The sequence below is a fragment of the Hyperolius riggenbachi genome, chromosome 3, assembly GCF_040937935.1.
Source record: "Hyperolius riggenbachi isolate aHypRig1 chromosome 3, aHypRig1.pri, whole genome shotgun sequence".
In the NCBI taxonomy this organism is placed as follows: domain Eukaryota; kingdom Metazoa; phylum Chordata; class Amphibia; order Anura; family Hyperoliidae; genus Hyperolius; species Hyperolius riggenbachi.
In genome coordinates, this window is record NC_090648.1 from 453,415,916 (window position 1) to 453,428,166 (window position 12,251).

Genomic DNA, 12,251 nt, shown 5'->3' on the forward strand with positions numbered 1-12,251 from the left:
TAATAAATGATATTGAGTTATGACTAAGTGATTCGCCCTGAGCTCCCTTATCTTTTGTATTATGCTATGCTCTACTTATTTAGGGTGAGACGGGCTACTCAAATGAAATGGTGATATCCTGTATATTGTTTTTTGTTCATGTACATTTGGCCCCACTCATGACTATGACCACTTTTTGGCACAAGGCCACGCTGTTTTATTTGCGTGCATCAAAAAAGGTCACCTGGAAATAAGGGCGCGGGATATAGCCGAAATTATAAGTTCGAACGCAAAACAATATTTTTCGTTTAAACCTTATAAACGAAAATCTAGTGCTAAATAGGTTCAATAAGTTGAAATGAAACAGCAAAATACCGTCTATAACAAAAAATGAAATTGGAAATGAAACAAAACAAATAGCATCTATAACAAAAAACGATATTTACACTCGTATGAAGCATAATAATACAATGATAGATTTTACAGGTATTTTACTGCAATTATACCTAACTATAGGCTCACACAGATCTCTCCCTATTCCTAGACTCCCCCCCCCCCCCTTTGTGTAAACATACATAATTTAATACATTGTATGTAGTACAAATATAGTACTATAACTATACCTAAACCTACTCTCATACAGAATCCTCCCTGTGCCTATCCCTAACCCCTACAACCCCCTGGTGGTGCCTAACCCTAACCACCCCCCTGGTGGTGCCTAACCATAAACACCCCCCTGGTGGTGCCTAACCCTAAACACCCCCCTGGTGATGCCTAAGTAACCCTAACCACCCCCCTGGTGGTGCCTAACCCTAACTCCCCTGGTGGTGCCTAACCCTAACCACCCCCTGGCGGTGCCTAACCCTAACCCCCCTGGTGGTGACTAACCCTAACCAACCCCCTGGTGGTGCCTAACCCTAACCACCCCCCTGGTGGTGCCTAACCCTAACCAAAGCCCTGTTGGTGACTAACCATAAAACCCCCCCTGGTTGTACCTAACCCTAAGACCCCCCTGGTGATGTCTAACCCTAAGATCTCCCTGGTGGCGCCTAAGCCTAAATCTCCCCTGGTGGTGCCTAACCCTAACCACCCCCCTGGTGGTGCCTAACCCTAACCATCCCCACTGCACAAACACTCTTACACACATATAAACAATAATATATTTAATCCTTAAAATACTAGTACTATAACTATACCTAAACCTACTCTCATACAGAATCCTCCCTGTGCCTATCCCTAACCCTTCACCCCCCTTGTGGTGCCTAACCCTAACCACCCCCCTGGTGGTGCCTAACCCCTACACCCCCTTTGTGGTGCCTAACCCTAACCACCCCCCTGGTGGTGCCTAACCATAAACACCCCACTGGTGGTGCCTAACCCTAACCACCCCCCTGGTGATGCCTAACCCTAACCACCCCCCTGGTGGTGCCTAACCCTAACCACCCCACTGGTGGTGCCTAACCCTAACCACCCCCCTGGTGGTGCCTAACCCTAACCCCCCTGGTGGTGCCTAACCCTAACCAACCCCCTGGTGGTGCCTAACCCTAACCACCCCCCTTGTGGTGCCTAACCCTAACCACCCCTCTGGTGGTGCCTAACAATAACCAAAGCCCTCGTGGTGACTAACCATAAGACCCCCCTGGTTGTACCTAACCCTAAGACCCCCCTGGTGATGCCTAACCCTAAGACCTCCCTGGTGGCGCCTAAGCCTAAATCTCCCCTGGTGGTGCCTAACCCTAACCACCCCCCTGGTGGTGCCTAACCCTAACCATCCCCACTGCACAAACACTCTTACACACATATAAACAATAATATATTTAATCCTTAAAATACTAGTACTATAACTATACCTAAACCTACTCTCATACAGAATCCTCCCTGTGCCTATCCCTAACCCTTCACCCCCCTTGTGGTGCCTAACCCTAACCACCCCCCTGGTGGTGCCTAACCCCTACACCCCCTTTGTGGTGCCTAACCCTAACCACCCCCCTGGTGGTGCCTAACCATAAACACCCCACTGGTGGTGCCTAACCCTAACCACCCCCCTGGTGATGCCTAACCCTAACCACCCCCCTGGTGGTGCCTAACCCTAACCACCCCACTGGTGGTGCCTAACCCTAACCACCCCCCTGGTGGTGCCTAACCCTAACCCCCCTGGTGGTGCCTAACCCTAACCAACCCCCTGGTGGTGCCTAACCCTAACCACCCCCCTTGTGGTGCCTAACCCTAACCACCCCTCTGGTGGTGCCTAACAATAACCAAAGCCCTCGTGGTGACTAACCATAAGACCCCCCTGGTTGTACCTAACCCTAAGACCCCCCTGGTGATGCCTAACCCTAAGACCTCCCTGGTGGCGCCTAAGCCTAAATCTCCCCTGGTGGTGCCTAACCCTAACCACCCCCCTGGTGGTGCCTAACCCTAACCATCCCCACTGCACAAACACTCTTACACACATATAAACAATAATATATTTAATCCTTAAAAAAATACTTCACTATAAATAACATGAATAGAATTTTTTGTTGTTGTAATAGAATAAATAGCCTTAAAATTGCGTACACATTAATAATATTATAAATAGAAAAAGGTATATATATATATATATATATATATATATATACCTTTTTCTATTTATAATATTATTAATGTGTATGCATATATATATATATATATATACACATGTATAATAGAATAAATAGCCTTACAAACACGTACGCATTAAAAATCTTAAAATAACGGTAATATTAAAAGCGATATACAAGTAAGATAATAAATCTAAAAACTATATCGACGCATTATAAGTCTAAAGAACAAAGTTAATACCAAAAGCGATGTATTTCTAATATAATAAGGTTGAAAACGATATTCAAGCATTACACGTCTGAAAACAAATTTTAAAGTGATAAAATAAGTGTAAACGAAATCTTACTTGTTACAGTCCTGAAAGCGGAGTTTAAAAATGAAAAAATACCGTATATTCCGGCGTATAAGACGACTGGGGGTATAAGAAGACCCCCCCCAACTCTTCCAGTTAAAATATAGAGTTTGGGATATACTCGCCGTATAAGACTACCCCTCTTCCAATGCACACCAAATAAAAATAAAAATATCATGTACTGGTGCTGTGCATGAACAGATACTGGTGCTGTACTGTATGTGTTACCCAGTATATAACAGTATATTTCAGAAGATTTTCAAAGGTTAAAAAGTAGTCTTATACGCAGGAATATACAGTAAGTAAAACACAAAGTCAAAACAAATTTGTAAACGATATTTGTAATAAACCTTATTCTGTAAACAAAAACTTTTGTTACACGATCCTTGCAACCGCTATTTCTCGGGCGCCCAAATTTCCTGTCGGGCGACTCATAGCCGATATTTTGCATTGCAATCTATGGCGGCACCCTTTTTGTCCATTAGCCATATGCGCCTCTTTTTACTGCTTCCGTTTTATTTGACTTGGCACAGCTCAACACTGACTTGGTTCCCAGAACCCTCAGGAACCTAGTAGCGTCTGAACTAGGACAACTAAACTGAGAAGAATATGGAAGCTGCCATATTTATTTCTGGCATCCTGCTGATCTTTCTGGCTTAAAGAGACACTGAAGCCTAAAAAAAAAAATCATGATATAATGATTTGTATGTGTAGTACAGCTTAGAAATAAAACATTAGGAGCAGAGCCATAAGTCTAATATTGTTTCCAGTACAGGAAGAGTTAAGAAACTCCAGTTCTTATCTATGCAAAAGAGCCATTGAGCTCCACGACTTTCAAACTCACAGAGAGCTCTGTCTTCTGAAGCTTATTATCTCAAGTGCCTGCCTGGCACTGTATTGTTTTTTTTCTGCAGAGGACAGGTCAAAAGTTCAATAACCTGCTCTGTAAAATCATTTAGAATGCTGAGTAGTGTATAAACTGCAAATATTAGAGAATGATGCAAAAAAACTATATAACTGAAAATAAAAATATGAGACTATTTTCTTTGCTACTTATATCCTAGTAATTATCCGTACTACGCAACTAATTCATTATATCATTTTTTTTTTGCTTCAGTGTCTCTTAAAAGGGACTCCGAGGAGTGCCCGTATTTAAAAGAATACACTTACCTGGGGCTTCTTCCAGCTCCCGGTAGGCGGCGAGGTCCCGCGGCATCCTCCTGGGTCCTCTCCTTCTGTTTCCGCCAACCCCCGGTCATCGGCGTCACCCGGCGACACCCGGGCCTGGTGTCGGCCGGGTCTTCCTGGTTATTGACGCAATGCGTCATCATGGCGGCCGACTCGCGTTATCACGGCGGCCAGCGTGACAGGTCTGCGCATGCGCGGGTGTCGCCGCTGAGCGGGGGCCAGCGGAGGCTGAAGAGGACCCAGGAGGATGCCGCGGGACCTCGCTGCATACCGGAAGCTGGAAGACGCCCCAGGTAAGTGTATTCTTTTACATACAGGCACTGCTTGGAGTCCATTTAAGTAGTATCAGAAACACATTTTAGAAACAAACATGCAACAAATGCAGTCAGACTTCAGTCTGAAACATCGGATCTGCATGCTTGCTCAGGGTTCATGGTTAAAAGTATTAGAGGCAGATGATCAGCAGGACAAAATCAGAAAATGTGGGCACCAGGCCTGTCCAACCACATTTTTTTGTTTTGAGAGTTAGTGTTTTGAAAAATATAATTTTGAAATCTGCTATGACAATTATAATTTTGTAAATTAGCAAGTTAAAATATATTACCTTAGAAATGTATCACTTTTTGTATTAACGTTATTTGCAGCGAAAAAAGGGGGTTTATGGTTAGGTGTCAGGAAGGGGGGCTTTAGAGTAAAGCACCACCGGGGGATCTTAGGGTTATGGCACCACCGAGGGATCTTAGGGTTATGGCACCACCGGGGGATCTTAGGGTTCTGGCGCCATCGGGCGATCTTAGGGTTATGGCACCACCGGGGATCTTAGGGTTATGGCACCACCGGGGGATCTTAGGGTTATGGCACCACCGAGGGATCTTAGGGTTATGGCACCATCGGGGGATCTTAGGGTTATGGCACCACCGGTGGATCTTAGGGTTATGGCACCACTGGGGGATCTTAGGGTTATGGCACCACCGGGGGATCTTAGGGTTATGGCACCACCGGGGGATCTTAGGGTTATGGCACCACCAAGGGATCTTAGGGTTCTGGCACCATCGGGGGATCTTAGGGTTATGGCACCACCGGGGGATCTTAGGGTTATGGCACCACCGGGGGATCTTAGGGTTATGGCACCACCGGGGGATCTTAGGGTTATAGCACCACCGGGGGATCTTAGGGTTTGGAACTACCAGGAGGGTCTTAGGTTTAGGCACCACCAAGGGCACCAAGGGAGGGTTCCATGTGAGTGTAGGATTAGGTTTAGTTGTAGTAAAATATGGATAATATTTACAAATGTTTACTATGCTCATTACAACTGTAAACATATTTTCGTTTTAATTGTTATAGATGATATATTGCCCTTTTTAATACCGTAACTTTAACATATTTATTATTCTATCTCAGATAAAGAAACAATACATTTTTTTATAGACAATTTTTTAACAATTCAGCTATACCCCTTGCTCTTTTTTCCTGGCACCCTCATTTGCTGTATGCCAGCAGGACAGCCAGGCAATGTGCATTGTCTAAAGAGGACCAGATCCAAAACTTCCTCTCTGCTCAAAAAGATACGCAGCAGCATAATAACCTTTAAAGAAAAACATTTCTTTGTTACAGCTGATGCAAATCCTGCAATAAATCTGCAGTATATCTACTTCCTGCTTTCATGGAAGTAGACATATTGTTAACATCCTGTGCTTTTAAAATAGTCTCACTGCCGTGGCAGTCAGCTGACCACTTGTGATTAGACACAGATGAGGGGGAATTAGTCAGGCTAAACTCTCTAAAGACACACAGGATGCATTTCTTTATGTTTTTCTTCTGTCCTGTGCAAGAGTTCAGGTCCACTTTAAAAGGACATAACTATGGCTGCCACCATATCTTTCTCACTTCAGGTGTCTTTTAACTGCTTCCTTCCAGCCCTCGCTCTTTCTGAAAGCAGAAAAGTTTTGCTTGGAGTTGAGTTGGGAGTGATCAGAGACGTGTGAGACTCAGAAGGCAGAGCATGCATTTCTTCCACTAATACTCATGTATAACACAAACAGCAGTACCGGACCACATCTAAAGCAGAGCCTGTGCCGCTATAGCGGACAGCGCTGATGGGCAGAAACAGATTGTGTCGCAGTTTGTTGGCACTTTCTATCACGCTTGCAGGTTGCAAAGGTTACAGCGCCACATGATTATTACTCTGAAGTGCAGTAAGTAACATAAGTTGGCTCACCGCAGGGGTCTTGCAGAGAGTCTGGAGTCGATCAGAACCATGAAGCAGTGTGAGCTATATTCATCTTAACTACACAACACAGTGGGAAGTGTTGGCAGCTACCGGTGTCACAGAGATTGTGAACAGACTTCAAAGGAAGAAAAAAATAGGAGCATCTACTAACAAACTTCTCAGCTGTAACCTTGCTTGGCACCCTCTGCAGGGAAACGGGAGAACTACGTCTTCTCGCAAGAAGTGGAAAACACTGAAAAAGAGACTCGGATGTTATCTGCGCTTTGAAAAAAGTGGGTAACTTAATGGGAATCTGAAGTGAAAATAAACTTATGAGATAATGAATTGTATGTATAGTACAGCTAAGAAACAGAACATTAGCAGCACAGGGAAGAGTCTCATATTGTTTCCAGTATGGGAAGTGTTAACAAACATTTCGTTTTTATCTATGCAAAAGAGCTTCTCTGAGCTCTCAGACCCAACTGGTCAAAGAAACAGCTTTGGATAAAGTTTCAGATATTAATGCAGGGGAGTTCAAAGGGTCATAAGCTCTGCTCTGTTTCGTAGTTTAAAACACAGAGTTTAGTTTGTAAACTGAAAATATGACAGAATGATGCAATGTTACAATGTTCTATTAATTATCTGTACTTCTCATACAATTCAGTATAGCATAAGTTTTTTTTTTTTCGTTTCAGTTTCACTTTAAAAAAATTCTGATGTTTTCAAGACTTATCTTCAAAAAACTGTCTAACTGCCCATTAGCCGCTTAGTGAACTGATACTTAAAGAGGAACTGTAACCAAGGATTCAACTTCATCCCAATCAGTGGCTGTTACCCTCTTTCCCATGAGAAATCTTAACTTTTTCTTGAATAAATCATCAGGGGGTCTGTATGGCTCATATTGTGATGAAACCCCTCCCACAGTGTGATGTCATGACCTAGGTCCTGATAGTTTTCTATTTGTGAACCCTGTTGCATTGTGGGAAATAATGGCTGGTTTCGTTTCAAGGGTGCTTATTAAAGCTTTGCACATGACAAAACAAAAAGAATAACATCAATAAACCCCACACATGGGGTATTGCATAACAGTAGCTTGTCAGGTACATACATAAAAAAGGCGTAACTGGAAATGCACATAAATACAGTACAGAAAACATATATATTCCAGCTAAGCATTCCCTCAATTTTTGGGTGAATGATTGGGGAGGAAAAAGAGAAAAGAGAGAGAATAAAAAGAGAGAGGGGATAAGAGAGGGATTAGGTATCAGATTGTGCCATGGGTGGAACAATGTCCACATCATGCCAATGGCACGAACCAGTGGGAGAAGAAGAAAAACAGAAGAGAGGAAAGAAAAAGTGGGTAAGATGAAAGAGGGAAACATACAACGAACATGGGTGTGTGGTGCAATACATCAAACCTGCTGCCAAGCGCCCCACGGGCGCGCCGACGCCATCCTATAAAGACTTAAAGGTATATCGATGAAGTGGTTAGGGGGTTAGAACGAATGCAATACATAGGATAGGCCTAGATTTTCCTGCCAGTCAATCCAGGGTGACCAGATATTTTCAAACGCTTCCATGTGGTCTAAACTTTTGGCCCTAATATGCTCCGAGAGCATAGTTGCATTGAGGCTATGGAACACTGTTTCCACATGAAGTGATCTATTCTTCCACTGAACTCCTATATGCCTCTTTGCTTGAGCTGCCACAAACTGTATAAATCTATGCTGTGGGCGAGAAACAACCTCCGGCCTATCTCCTAGGAGTAAAACCGAGGGATGTAGCGGCTTTTCTAAGTTGAGTACCAGTTTAATTTTGTTCCAGATAGCCTTCCAGAACACCTGGGCCTTCGGGCAGGCCCACCATGTATGCCATAGGTCTCCTATGGCATTACAATGTCTAAAACACAACTCAGAATGGGATGGACAGAAGATATGAAGTTTTACAGGGGTGTAGTATGATCTGTGCAATAATTTGATAGAGGTTTCAATGGAGGAGTAGAAAAGTGAGTTTTTGGTGAGAATGGTGCAACAATGCGCCCATCTTTCTTGAGTTAAGGTAGTGTCAAAGTCCCTTTCCCAGTCCTCCATAAATTTCAATCTACCCTCTGAGTTAGCTTGTGATAATGTAGAATACAGGTCAGAGATAAGGCCTCTGTCCAGGGGTGTCGACTTACATCTTACCTCGAAGTTAACATACATGAGAATCTCCTGATTTGGGTCTAGTGACTGCAGAAATTTAAATATTGCTTGCATTCTTGCTTCTTCTTCAATAAGAGCATTATGTTCATCTCTAAATAACCTAGGTGAAGTTATCTTAAAGCCAGACATAAATCTTGCAAGGGTAGTAAGTCCTCTAGATATCCACCATCGAAATAAGCGTGTCTGTGTCCCCAGGGTGAAATCTGGGTTCTCAAATATCTCTGTCATACATGTGGTAGGGGATTGCAATTTATAAGGGAGTCTTGTGTTCGACCATATCTTCATATAATGGGCAGTTATAGGGGAGGATTTCCTAATTACGGCAAGGGGGATGTTCCTGGCCCACATTATGCCCGGTAATGACAAAGGTGATAACATCTGTGACTCTAGCTCAACCCACAGTGGTGCAATACTCTTAGCATTTATAGCAGCCATCGGAGCCAATTGGGCAACCAAATAGTAATTCCACAATAGAGGAGCATTTAGGCCCCCTGAATCTTTAGTTTTGGCCAATGTTAGGTATTTAATCCTCGGCCTCCTCTTTCTCCAGATAAACTTTTGAATCAGTGTCTGCAAGTGCTTTACTGGGCCCTTTTTGATGTCGATTGGAAGTACTCGAAATAGATAAAGCAGTCTCGGTAGAAGGGTCATTTTGACTGAAGATATCCTGCCTAGTAATGATAATGGGTAGGTATTCCATATATCTAGGTCTCTTGATAATCTGGTGTACATGGCTGGATAATTAAAGTCGTACAATTGTTTGGGGTTCTTGGTCAAATTAATCCCTAAATACTTAATGTACTTGGGCTGATACTGTAGTCCCAGAGAAGTTGCTAAATTCCGCCCCTCGACAGTGGTCATTTGGGTAAGCATAATGGCTGGTTTCAGCTGCCAAGCAACCAGTATCTCCCTCTGTGCATGTGTATATCTACTAATAAACAACCTTTTAGCCAATCGCATTCTTGGGGGGTGTGGTTATAGATAGTGGCAGTTGGTGCTGTGTAGTCAAGAAGGTATCAGTTGAAGAGGGCACCTGAGCTATCTGTGTAAAAAGGGCCCCTCCATAGACTTCAATGTTATTTGCTGCAAAGCATGGCTATAAGGTAGTGAAAAGGGCACCCGAGATTTTGTTTTGGCTAAAAAAGGGTACCTTTTTATAGCTTTTTTCATCACATGGGGGGCTTAGAGTTCGGCACGACCAGTAGGGGTCTTAGGTTTATGCATCACCATGGGGGGTCTTAGGGTAAGGCATCACCGGGGGGGGGGGGGGTCTTAGGGTTATGCACCACCATTGGGATCTTAGGGTTAGGCACCATCAGTGGGGTCTTAGAGTTAGGCACCACCAGGAGGGGCCTTAGGGTTAGGCACCACAATTGGGATCTTAGGGTTAGGCACCACCAAGGGAGACCCTACTGACCAGAAAGATCAGCACGACAGCCAGGCAACTGGTATTGTTTAAAAGGAAATACATATGGCAGCTTCCTTAGGTCTCACGCCTCAGGTTCCTTTTAAACTTGCTGCCACATCCCTTATCTTTATTTTCACTGCAAAGGTTTATAAGCCAGGACTATAAATCACACTTTCTGCATAATTGTCTAAATAAACTGGACTGTAGCACAATTCTCCCTGATAACTTAATAAAGGTAAAATAAACTTGTGGTTGGCTGCGCCAAACATTTCTGACAGCGGGAAAGAGGGAATAAGATAAATATGTCACTGTGACTCTGCAGCAGAGCTGAATAAAAATAAAGACAGCAGGAGATGCCACAGAGACTATTAAATATTCAAACCTAAAATATTAACTCCAAAATAAAATATGCAATCCCTGGAAAGTCTTAATGAGATTCTATAGATACAACTTTTATCAGTTTATTTTCAATTCAGGCTTACTTTAAGACTGTGTGCACAAAAAAAAGCAAAGAAAAAATGGTTCTGGCCACAATCGGTACAATTAAACAACTTGCTGAAATACTTTATTAAACATACAATGGGCCAGATTCAGTAAACAGTGCTAACCCAGTTAGCAGCACGCCTAAAGGCTTTGGATAAGTAGTTTGCATGTGCTAACTACGGTGCTAAGTAGTTTACATGTGCTAACTACTACGGTGCTAAGTAGTTTGCATGTGCTAACTACTTAGCACCCTAGTTAGCACGTGCAAAGCATGTTTGCACATGCAAAGTGGCTTTTCACTGGCGTGCTAACACTTAGCACCCTTTTCTGAATCAAGCCCATTATATCACACTAAGGGCTCGATTCAGTAAACCGTGCTAAGTGTTAGCACGCCTGTGAAAAGCCCTATATCATGCCTAAAGTTAGTTTAGGCATGATAAATTCACATCTAAAGACTTTAGGCATGATAACTAGGGTGCTAACTGGGTTAGCACCCTTTACTAAATTCACATCGCGCGCACAGTCCCGCACGCAAAACTTTGCGCGCGCACCGCGAAGACAGCGCACCCGATGCGCCTACAAGGTCGCATTGGGTGCGACCTTGTAGGCGCACCATGTGATGTTAAAGTCGCACGCAATGCGACCTTATAGGCGCATCAACGCACCGTTTTCGTCGCAACGCGATGCAACATTTCGCGCACACCGCGCTGTGAGCACGCAAAGTTTTTAGTGTGGGACTTTGTGCGCGATGAAAATTTAGTAAATGGTGTTGACCCAGTTAGCACCCTAGTTATCACGCCCAAAGTCTTTAGGCGTGCTAACTGGGTTAGCACCGTTTACTGAATCAATCCCCAAATCATATTAAAAGCCTTAAAAACCTGTGATTGGAGGTTTCGGGGGTAGACCACCTGTAAGCAGCATGCCCACCCACACGACACCACTTTGCACAGACTGCACGTATCTATCTAAATGAAAATACTTGCAATTACATATGGGGAAAAAAAAAGTTCTCTTCCAATGCCTGTTTTCCACATTTAAAGGACCAAAAATCTTAACATTTAAAAAATATGTAAACACATATAAATAAGAAGTACTGTAGGTTTCTTCCAGAGTAAAATGAGCCATAAATTACTTTTCTCCTATGTTGCTGTCCCTTATAGTGAGTAGTAGAAATTTGACATTACCGATTTTGGGCTAGTCCATCTCTCCATAGGGGATTCTCCGTATAGGCTCTTATCATGACCTCCTTCCAAAAATGCCATTTTATTTACTGTGATCATCTCAAGCTGATTTTTTCTAAATCTAAATTATTATTAGGTGTATTAGGTACTCTTTAATAGCCCCCCCCCCCCTCCGCCCTGCAAAAACGATATAATGGAGCCCCCTTGGTTCCCGAACACCATGCAGGTTACGTGATTGGGAGCCGGCGAATGGTAGCAGAGAGTGTTCTGCTGTGAAGCAACATCTAGAAGCCTCTGGGCCCCCCTGCGATGGTAGGGGTTGCAGGGGTGATTGCTACACCCATGCACTTCAAGAGAGAGGTGGACTGCAGAGCAAAATTCTGTGGAAGACTACAGGGGCGTGATTAGAAATCACTGGGCCCCCCTGCAAAACTTTGGATAGGCCCCCCTCTGCTTTCTGCACAGGTAAGCTGAGAACCAATTTTATTCAATTGGCTAGTGTATTCTTGAATATGTTTCCCCCATGCAGATAAAGCAGACAGCAGTGAAACACTGCACACATTTTCTAAATCAATTACATTAGCTTCTGTGTTAAAATGTGCATGTTTTCACACCTACAGACACACATGGGGCTTGATTCACTAAACCGTGATAAGACAAATATCAC

General features: G+C 43.5%; 1 protein-coding gene across 10 annotated transcripts in view; it reads right to left on the minus strand.

Moving 5' to 3' along the window:
* CHRM2 (cholinergic receptor muscarinic 2) overlaps positions 1-12,251 on the minus strand; it is a 365,548-nt gene that overhangs the window by 35,052 nt on the left and 318,245 nt on the right. The window contains exon 1 of one of the 10 annotated variants that reach the window (XM_068277891.1): positions 9,315-9,369. The exons of 7 other annotated variants lie outside the window; for them this stretch is intronic. The gene's annotated coding sequence lies outside the window, so the exon portion shown is untranslated. Of the gene's footprint in view, positions 1-6,320; positions 6,377-8,494; positions 9,291-9,314; positions 9,370-12,251 lie in introns of those variants that run through there. 2 more of the 10 variants (XM_068277888.1, XM_068277890.1) reach the window with 2 other exon arrangements.